Source organism: Garra rufa, chromosome 6 (assembly GCF_049309525.1).
Source record: "Garra rufa chromosome 6, GarRuf1.0, whole genome shotgun sequence".
NCBI lineage: Eukaryota > Metazoa > Chordata > Actinopteri > Cypriniformes > Cyprinidae > Garra > Garra rufa.
In genome coordinates, this window is record NC_133366.1 from 39,571,438 (window position 1) to 39,583,627 (window position 12,190).

The window sequence follows — 12,190 nt, forward strand, 5'->3', positions numbered from 1 at the left end:
ACTTTGGCTTTTATTGGAACTATGTTCATAAGCAGAGAAAAAAATGTATAAGCTAACTGGTCAAATTTTGTTTGAGTCTGTTTACCGAACTGTTGTGTAAAAGCAGTATCACACTCGCTATCATGCTGTTTTAACGAGAAAGCTATTAAGTACAACAACAATCACAGAATAATATGTGACCCTGAACCACAAAACCAGTCATAAGTAGCATGGGTATATTTGCAGCAATAGCTAACAATACATTGTATAAGTCAAAATGATAGATTTTTTGTTTATGCCAAAATCATTGGGATATTAAAGGTGTAGTTCACTTTCAGAACAAAAATTCACAGATAATGTATTCACCCCCTTGACATCTAAGATGTTCATGTCTTTCTTTTTACAGTCGTAAGGAAATTGTTTTTTGAGGAAAACATTTCAGGATTTCTCTCCATATAATGGACTTCAATGGTGCCCCTGATTCTGATCTTCCAAAATGCAGCTTCAAATGGCTCTAAACGATCACAGCCGAGGAAAAAATGGTCTTATCTAGCAAAATGATTGGTTATTTTCTAAAAAAAAAAAAAAAAAAAAATACAATTTATATACTTTTTAACTTCAAATGCTCATCTTGTCTAGCTCTGTTTGTACTCTGTGTAGAGATTAAAAAGTATATAAATTGTAAATGTTTTTAGAAAATAACTGATCGTTTCGCTAGATAAGACCCTTCTTCCTCGGCTGGGATCATTTAGAGCCCTTTGAAGCTGTATTTAAACTGCATTTTGGAAGTTCAAACTTGGGGGCACCATAGAAGTCCATTATATGGAGAGAAATCCTGAAATATTTTCCTCAAAAAACATAATTTTTTTACGACTGAAGAAAGAAAGACATGAACATCTTGGATGACAAGGGGGTGACTACATTATCTGTAAATTTTTGTTCTGAAAGTGAACTACTCCTGTAAGTAAAGATCATGTTCCATGATAAATTTCCTATCGTAAATATATCAAGATGTAATTTTTGATTAGTAATATGCATTGCTAAGAACTTCATTTGGACAACTTTAAAAGCGATTTTCTCAATATTTAGTTTTTTGGCACCCTCAGATTCCAGATTTTCACATAGCTTATTTATTCAGCTCTCAGATGATGAAAATTAAAAATTTGCCCCTTATGACTGGTTTTGTGGTATAATATAATATAATAATTTATATTATAACAAAATATTAACACTTTTACTCAGCAAAATTGCATTAAATTGATCAAAAGTGTTAGTAAGGACATTTATAATTAGCAAAATATTCCTATTTCAAGTAAATACTGTTTGTTTGCACATTGTATGAATCAAAGTGTTCTTAAAAAAAGTATCACGGTTTAGCTAAATGACCTTTCTCACCTGTGCACAACATCAGAGCATGTGCATTACTTTTTAGGACAAATCTCTGCAACTAATCTGCATTTTGTTGTAGCTTTGTCTGGCTCCACCAGAACATCAGGGTGTGTTTAACTGAATTATTTAGCCATTGATATTTCGGCCTGCTCCTGAGGACAAAAATTATCTAGCCATCTTCAGACACAACATAGCAAACCTGCTCCACTTCCTTTGATTAAATCAAGCACAAAACTGGCTGAGGCAGGCATACATGTGATTTTTTTTATAATACAGAACAACAAACTGTGAACCAGGACTGGATTAGCTGATGTTGAGCCTTATAAAAGCATCAAGGTGTTCTTACCTTTTGATGTCCCACATGCTGCTGGTCAGAGTTACGGAAGCTGATATGAGACAAAAAGAAGAACAGAGTATTTTCATATCTTTCAGGTTTTAAAATGTTAAAATATCAGCCTCCAGAGGAGGGCAGCAGTAGTCTCACAGCATGAGATAATGCCTTAAAATCAACAGGAAAAGTTGTGCCAAACAGAGGAGGACGACCCCTGCTGTGTCTGCTTTCGCCATTGGTTTATTTGCACCTATTTATAGATAAGCTATGTGGAATATACTATCTTCATCTATCACTTTAATGCACTACCAGATTCATAAGTACCACCTCTAATAAAGAGATGGAGAGAAAGGAGAGTGAGAAAAAGAAAGGGATAGTTATTGAGCGACTGAGAGGAGAAGGGAAAAACGATCTAATGCATTAATGCAGCTCCAGTTTAGCACATTAAAGCAGACAGACGCGGACATGCACACACACACACACACACACACACACACACACACACATAAGAAAGACAGACATGACGAGTGAATCAAGGAGTGAAAGAAAATATATGGAGAGAGAGGGAGTAAAAGGAAGTGATTGAAAGAAAGAAAAAACCAATAGAGAGGAAGAGAGAGAGACAGAAAGCGTGAGAGAGTAAACCGACAGAGGAAGAGGCAGAGACAGAGAGTGAGAGATGAGGTAAGTATGTATTTTTAGGGGATTACATCTTCGGTGTCAGAAAGAGTTGGATGCATCTGTGAGTAGCTCTCAATAATGCAGCAGTGTATGCACTATAAAACACACACGCACTCTAACGCGCTAAATCCGCTGAGGTTTTATGGTCATATACAGTATTCATGTGCGCGTTATTTGCTGCGAGGTTTGACAGCCGCTGGACAGAGAGAAGCTACTTCAGGATCAACTGTGTGAGAACACAGGAAGAGGGAAACAGGGGTTTGGGGAATACAGAGAGGCATTTGTACTTGCACATGTAAAAAGGAAAGCAGTCTAAAGCGTCTAAGAGTGGCTCTGGTCCAAATCCTAGTGAGCTGCCTATTGAGGCCGCATTTTAAGACATCTTCATACATGCCATGGCTGTTTCACCAAGTAAGCAGCATGACTGTGTTCCTGCTGATATTCCTAATTTAGGCCAAATTGTACTCTAAAAAAAACTACACGAAAACTACATCCAAGTTGCTTCCAAGCCGAATAAATAATAAATAAGGACAATATTTGGTTGAGATACAACAATTTTAAAAATCTGGAATCTGAGGGTGCAAAAAATTTAAATACTGAGAAAATCATCTTTAAAGTTGTCCAAATTAAGTTCTTAGCAATGCATATTAAGTTTTGGTGTGTTTACGGCAGGAAATTTACAAAATATCTTCATGGAACATGATCTTTACTTTATATCTGAACAATTTTGGCATAAAGAGAGAACTCAATAATTTTGACCCATAAAATGTATTTTTGGCTACTGCTACAAATATAAATCCGCTGAGGTTTTATGGTCATATACAGTATTCCATAACAGAAAACTACATCCAAGTTGCTTCCAAGTGAGAGAAATGTTGACTACAAGTTGCATTTATTTAATAAAAATACAGTAATATTGTGAAATTTGATTACTATTGATTTCTATGTTTATATATTTTAAAATGCAATTTATTCCTGTGATGGCAAAGTGGAATTTTCACCAGCCATTACCCCAGTCTTCAGTGCAATGATCTTTTAGAATAATATATTGATTTGATGCTCTAGAAATGTATTATAATGAATGCTGAAAACAGTTGTGATACTTAATATTTCTGTGCAAATAATAATCTTTTTTTGATGAATAGACAGTATATTAGATAGATTAGGTCTTTGCTGTCACTTTTTATCAAGTTAATGCATCTTTGCTAAATAAAAGAATTCATTCCCATATGCAAATGTAATATATGTGCTTATGTTAAATTTCCATATATAAAATATATTGTCATTAGAAATGGGACCTACTAAAAATGGGAACAATTTTATATATTATTAACATATGTATAGCCCACACAAATATATATGTTTATTGTGTGTCATACATTTTTGGACTGATCTTATATAAGTAAATGTAAAAGATAGACATGCATTTAAAGCAATTATTACAAAAACAAATATGTGACCCTGAACCACAAAACCAGTCATAAGGGTCATATGAATAAATAAGCTTTCCATTAATGTATGGTTTGTTAGGATTGGACAATATTTGGTCGAGATACAACTACTTGAAAATCTGGAGTCTGAGGGTGCAAAAAAATCGAAATACTGAGAAAATCGCCTTTAAAGTTGTTCAAATGAAGTTCTTAGCAATGCATATTACTAAACGAAAATTACGTTTTGATATTTTACAGTAGGACATTTACAAAATATCTTCATGGAACATGATCTTTACTTAATATCCTAATGATTTTTGGCATAAAAAGAGAAATAATATAATAATTCTGACCCATACAATGTATTTTTGGCTCCTGCTACAAACATACCCGTGCTACTTATGACTGGTTTTGTTGTCCAGGGTCATATAAACTACAGATTTGTATATTTGTTGCTTTATTAGAGCTGCATATATGAACAAAATATGTATTGTTGACAAATATGGTTGCTACATATAATGCTATATAAATTTCATTACGTTGAAATTATTAACATATGTACATGTTCAAATTTTACTATGTTGTTGCGATCATCTATCTATGCAAATTATATCTAGCCTTATAAGTAGGATATATGGCAATTTCAACCTTGATATAGGGCAATATATGTCATATTACATTTCCGTATGGGTTTCTTAAAAAAAAAAAAGTACACCACAAGTCAAAAGTTTTTGATTTTTAACGTTTTTTTTTTTTTTAAAGTCTCTCCTGCTCGCCAAGCCTGCATGTATTTGATGCAAAGTACAGCAAAAAACGTAAAATTGAAATACTTTTACTATTTAAAATAACAGTTTTCTATTTGAATATATTTTAAAATGTAATGTATTCCTTATTCCAGTCACATGATCCTTCAGAAATCATTCTAATATTCTGTTTTGCTGCTCAAAAATCATTTATTATTGTTATGTTGAAAACAGCTGATTAAATTTTTTTTTCAGGTTTCTCTGATGAATAGAAAGTTCAGAAGAACAGCATTTATCGGAAATAGAAATCTTTATAGTCTTTATCATCACTTTTGAATCATTTAAAGCATCCTTGCTAATAAAAGCAAAAGCTTTTTTATTTCAGATCAATGCTGATATTTGAATCTTTCTATTCATCAAAGAATCCTAAAAAAATGTACTCAACTGTTTTAAATATTGATAATAAAAATAAAAACGTGTCTTGAACAGCAAATCAGCATATTAGAATGATTTCTGAAGGATCATTTGACACTTAGGACTGGAGTAATAATGCTGAAAATTTAGCTTTGATCACAGGAATAAATTATATTTAAAATATATTCAAATAGAAAAACGTTATTTTAATTAGTCAAAATATTTCAAAATGTTACTGTTTTTGCTTTGGATCAAATAGATGCAGGCTTGGTGAGCAGAAGAGAATTCTGTAAAAAACATTAAAAATATTACTGTTCAAAAACTTTTGACTGGTAGTGTACATCTATATACTGACTGTATCTGATATACTGGCTTTCCCACGCTCCAACCCAATTTTGCGTGAATGTCAGATTGCTTTATGGCAGCTACAAATTCATTTGTAGATTGATTTGAGCAAATCACTGGCAGGTTTTTGAAAACAATAATTATTTTTTCAATTAAATTAGACACTTTAGCTTTAAATTGTACCATATAATTTGTTGCTAGCTTTATAAATATATAAAACAATTGTAGGTTGAGACACTTGTGTGCTTTACAAGCTGCTGCTGCCTATGTAATGTAAAGTGTTCCAAATCAATCACTTACAGTATGAGTTGGCATGCTGCCTTAAAGGCAGTTAGCCAGGCTCATTGGGTTTGGACAGAGCCAGTGTGTGTGTGTGTGTGTGTGTGTGTGTGTGTGTGTGTGTGTGTGTGTGTGTGTGTGTGTGTGTGTGTGTGTGTGTGTGTGTGTGTGTGTGTGTGTGTGTGTGTGTGTGAATGTGTGTGAATGCAAACAACTTACATGTGCTAATATGAGTTTAAACTGAGTCTAAACTCAGCTGACTCTCGCTGGGTGAAAGAAGGACAGACTCCACAGGACTCTCCTGAAAGATGAAAAACTCATTAAACACACACACACACACACACACACACACACACAGTCCTTTTTAATCCTCCTCTCTCAAACATCCACACACTCACTGAAAGCATCAGATGGGATTTGACTGTTTTATGATTTTTTCGGTCTAGTTTAGAAACAGCTGACTCAGGTATTCTCCCACTAAAACTTTGCGATCATCTGTCTGAATATGAAGGTCTTACTGTGAGCTTGTCACTTTAGTTAGATGGAAATTTGTCTATTATTAGACTTCTAGTACTCTGCATGACAGAAAATGGCCATATATTCTTTAGTGTATATCTACAGTATATATATACCACCATTTAAAAGTTTGGGTCAGTAAGCTTTTTGTTTGTTTGTTTGTTTTGAAAGAAATTAAAACTTTTATTCAACAAGGACCCACTGCATTTATATAAAAATAAATAACAGTAAAGAAATATATAATGTTACCAAAAAAAAAAAAAAAAAAAACTTTTTTTAATAAATGCTGAACCTTATTTTCTCATAAGAGCCATTTGTAAATTTTATGGGTCTGGGTTCCAGTCTCATCCCCATCCAGTTATTTTAGCTGTACAAAACAGCTTGTTTTGCAGCTTGATATTGCAAATTGGTATGTCTTATCATATTATTTTAATGTATTATCTTAATTATGAACACACTGGTTTGTAGTCCAAACTGTTTTACTGTTTACTGCACGTTGTTATTCTTCTCATTATTTCCCTATAGCAACTAATGAACCAGAAGTCTTGGCCATAGGCTTACTTTCGCGTTAAAGAATCAGGTGGATATTAAACAAAAATCCTAAAAACATTCCAGATAAGCAGCGCAACTGTTTTCAATATTGATAGTAATAACAAATGTTACTTGATCATCAAATCATTATATTAGAATGATTTCTGAATGATCATGGTACAAGAAGACTACAGAAAAGGCTGCTTATCATCACAGAAATGAATTACATTTTAAAATATATTAAAACATAAAATGCTTATGTTAAGTTGTAATAATATTTCACTATTCTTTACTATTTTTATTGTATTTCTGATCAAATAAATGCAGTCTTGGTAAACATTCTTTTCAAAAACATTAAAAAATCGTACTGACCCCAAACTTTTTAACAGTGTGTATTTTCAATGTGTGTGCATGTAAATGTTCAAATTTAATACTAAATAAGTTTATAATGTAATTATAAATCATATTATCATCATAACCAGCTAATTTGAAATTTTCACTCAACCTGACATCATCGTCAAAAGCATTTGCAAAACCCGATGATCCATGTTATCCAGCATACGAGAACGTTCCACTGAGCTTCGACGGAAGCAACAACATCTGGTCAAATTTGTTTACATTTGATCAGTGACCTAGTAAATAATGTAAAAATATGTAATTTTACGCACAAAAAGTCTGTAGTGTCATAATTTTGGGTCTCACTCTATCATTTGCAAACATCTGGATTGGATCTATTTATAAATGAGGAGCGTAAATGCGAGAGATCATGCTTAAGTGTGAGATTGCTGTGACAGATGGGGTATTTTGGGTTTTAAGAGCAGAAATGGTGTGAATACAGTTCGTACATGTGGCCACTAGGTTGTGCTGTTCACTTTCGTTCCCCAACCACAGTATTGATCACAAACTGTTTGTAAAATTACCTGAGAAATGTGTTGGGAACACAAATTCAGCTTTGCCTATTTATTACACTGCATGTTTACGCAATACATGCTCCATAGGGTCTAATATGCAAAGCTCATATTTGTTCCTCCTGAGTGAGAGAATATATATATAGACTGAAAAGCCTAAAACAGTCAGCCCTTTGTGTTTGTGTGTGTTTCAGAGAGAGAGACCAAAAGGGTTTAGTGAGAAAGAGAGAAGACATTTCACCCCCACACTGAAAGGAGGTTTTATTGATCTCAGTGGACATCAGCGCCTCCCAGCATGGCCTTGTACAGAAAGGCACATTAAAACGTCTAAACAGTGTTCGAGTGTTGAATATGAGATAAGACAAGCCTTAACTACTGGCTATGAACGAAAAAAAAAGATCTGATGTTTTTAACCTCTCTAGATGTGCATTCTTCATATTTAGAGAAGACAAGCACTGTGGATGAAACAGCTGAACTGAATAACACCATTTCCACGCCAGGCCCAGAAGGAATCTGCTGACTTTTTTGCATCTCCTGTGCTGATTTTATAAAATGTAAACATAGTTAAATGTGAAAGCGAGCTGATAGTACTACGTATTTACTGATAGCCGAAAGCATTATCAAATTTCACTAAATATGGCTTAAGTGTACTGTAGTTCCGCACAGAATTAGTTTGTGACTGTTCATGTATCTTATAATTACAAGGGTTTCTGGTTCAATAAGTTCAAAGATTGATCTCTGCCGTGTGCCACGTTTCAGTTATCTTCGTTCATTCTCACTCTTGTCATCCTGCTTGTTAGTTTTTCCAAGCTGAAAAACTACCAGTATGAAGATCTCACTTACCTCTGTGTTCTATTTGAGTCAATCTGAAAAACAGAGAGAGAAAGAAAAAAGAGAGTGAGATGAATACAGTCATCCAAAATGACAGCATTACACCAACACTTCATTATCATGCAACTGTTTTCCATACAAAAGATCAAAAATGCAGTCTCCATGAACTGTGGCAATATCAGATGCTCTGTCATAGTTGATGTAACGCAGTGATTCCCAACCAGGGCCATACATTCCCAAGAGAATACTTCGAAAGATTTAGATTTTGCATTGTTAAACCTCCAAAACAATAAATGTGGCTTTAAAATAAAATATATTTGGGGCTATCAAATGATTCAAATAATGTTAAACAATTTTTGCAGATACAATAATGCATTAAATTGATCCAAAACACCAGTTTATTACACATTTATGTCGCTACACTCTTAAAAATAAAGGTGCTTTAAAAGGTTCTTCGCGGCGATGCCATAGAAGAACCATTCAGTCAAAGGTTCTTTAAAGAACCATCTCTTTCTTACCTTTTTATAACCTTCTTTCACCACAAAAAACCTTTTGTGAAACAGAAGTGTTCTTCAGATGTTAAAGGTTCTTTATGGAACCATTTAGACAAAAAGGTTCTTCTATGGCATTGTGAAGCACCTTTATTTTTAAGAGTGTACAAATGATTGTCAAATTATTAATTTAAACAAGAGTAATATTTAAATTAGTAATATTTATTATATAGGAAACACTTCCAGTTTGGGGTCAATGAAACGGTATTTAGAAACCAAAAAGGTTGAGAAACACTAATCTAATGTCTCACTATCACACAGCAGAACTGCTATGAGTGGGTAAAATCATTTAGGGATCAACTGGCTGACAGGTCAAGGGTCACGTCAAGTCAATGCACTAACCGCCACACATTGTAAAAGAGATGCGCATATGTTTGAGTGAAAATGGAGTGGGTCACGACTGTGACCCAGGCCTGTCAATTGTGAACTCGGAAAGAGACGATTGAAAGAGTTTTCTCCCTGTTTCTCTCTTCTTTTCACACTCATCTTCTCTCTCACATTCGTACACACACTTTCACACCCACATCTTGAGAGAGTTGTTTGACTGTGTGCCTAATGATAATAGATGAGGTGTCAGGATGAAGGTGAGAGACACTAAGTCATCCTCACAGCACGAGGGAGAAACAGCTCCTCTCTAGCTCCCTCTCTCTCTCATTTTCACTTCGCCTAAATCTACAGGCGTTTAAATGGGAGAAAAAGCGGCTATAGAGCTTCTATTCTAACACAACTCTGATGTTTTCCATTTTATTTTACTCTTACTTTTAAATAATGTGGCCATCTGCGTCTGAGTTGTGGAAGGGAGAACTTGGATATTCAAACATGGCTGTCTTTTCAGCACACATTAGAGCAGCAGGAAGAAGTCAGCACTTTACACAAGTCTTGTGAGAAAATGTCAAAATATGACAGGGCTGAACAGAAATAAAAATCTGCTTATGCAAGCCTCTTGTCTCTCAGCGAATCACTAGAGTAAAGTGACCTCCGGTTCTCAAGAGCAATCATATACATTCACAGGCATGAGTCCCATAATGTCTAACCGTTATTTAACGTCATTCAATTTAATTTTAGTTACGGTTTTACAATTACAGGGTAAAAATTGGCAGTGGTGATGTTTCGCAAGACGCATTTTGGTGACTGTATATGTCATTAAACTGTATAATATTGCTGTATTTGGCTATTAAAATTTATTTTTTTATTGTAAAACGTGTTAATTAACTGTACAATGACATAAATGTCACATGACGACCCAAAGATAAGTTTAAATGCTCTCTCTAGTGACTGCTGTCACACAGAAACACGTTCAGTGTTAAAAACATTACACTAAAATAAGACTATGAACATCACCTTTACAACACACTAGTGTGCATATTGTAAGTTAAAATATTAAAATAAGAATCTAACTTAAATTTGATATTATGTGAATTATGGGAATTCCCTTTAAAGTAGGCCTAATTATGACACATTTTTTTAAGATTTACATTATTTTAACATCCATAACGTAGGTTATGGTTTTATATATTTTATTCTCAAATTATATTAATTTATTAATTTCAGACTACTTCCAAAAGCATTTAACAATGTAAAATTACATCTACTGTCTTTTAAAATATAATGTAATATTTTCTTTTACTGTATAAAATGTAGTACAGTTTTACTGTAGCACTTTTTTCCTGATAATATTTGGACATTTTTACAGTGTGGTTTGTAATAGCCTGCAGTCACTGTAAGTTTGTAAGAAAACCAACAAAACTTGAAGACTTTTAATGAGTTCACCCTGTCCTAAAATGTTCGACAGGGCTTACAACTCTAATAAATAATTCAATTTAACAGCGGTCTGCACATTTACGGCTGAATAACGACGTGTTCTGTGAAAGCACTATGAAATCTTGGACATTTCTGAACTGACTGCCTAACAATAGTTTGTCTTTGACTGAATATCGCAGCACTCACACATACACACATACACACATACACACACACACACACACTTGACCAAAGAACCGGACGACCTCGCTGTATTGTAAAGCCTTACCGGATTCTCCAGGTACAGTCGCGGTGCGAGGAGATCCCGGTGGAGATCCGTCTCTCTATCCGCCCGAGTGAGAGTCCAAAATCTGGTAACTCCGACAAAAGACGAGTGCAGTCTCTACGGTTCTCAAAAACCAGACGTGTCCACACGCATAACCCGATATAAGTGAAGATCTTTAGAAGCTTTTGAAGTGGTGCGCTTCACGCGACGCGCTCGCACCCTGCTTTTAAAATTACTCTCCAGACGCAGGTGGGCTACGGGGTCGCGCAAAGCCAGAGGAGTCAGAGCGCAAGTTGATCTCAACACAAATCTGATGAAGACACGAACAAAGATATGCAGGATGCAGCTCATACACACACAGGCGTGCGCGCGCGCGTAAAGGGGGTGACGATTTGGGATAGATTTTTTTTTTGGCATTTAAAATTTCAATAGCACATATGCTGCATTTTAGCAGGAAATCCTCTTGTTTTGTGTGTGAGATGTAAGAAAGAAAAAAAGGACCGATTTAACACAACTTCATGATAATACAAGCCCAAAGGGGAGCTCAGCCCAGAGCAATAGAAATCTCATCATCATTCATTAACTCATCAAAAGACAACACACACACACACACGCACGCACGCAAAGACGAACACACACACTGTGCATCTATTCCAGGACATCCCATGGCTTCATTAGATGGAGTGTGATCTCATTAGCAACACAACACAATGCTTTAACAGCATACATATTCATGTATATTCCATGAGCATCATTGTGCCGATGTATGATATTCAGAATGTGTGTTTGTGTGGAAAAATAAAAACTAGGTCGTATAGCCCACCCAGAGCTTCCTGTGCTTATGGGGGCTGTGTACAGAAAACACACACAAACACATCAAACACTCAATTACACAACATGCAAACCACACTAAATGACCTAATACCAGGCTTCATCCTATCTTCATCTCTTGTTCACACATTCTGGCTGTCTAAATGAATATGTAAGAAACAGATGATAAGAAGGTGAATAATGAGCAGGCCTAGACAGAATCTGTTCAGTTTTTTTTCACACTTTCTGCAGTTTTTTAGGGGGGCAAAATATGTAGAATGGAAATATGGCAATGGCCATAATATAAAAATATAATAATATTTCAAATGTGATATATTACATAAAGGGTGCTGGAAGTACTGTACACTTTTATTGGTAGCTGAAAGCGTTTTCACATTTGTTGAAATATTTAATAAATGACAGGGC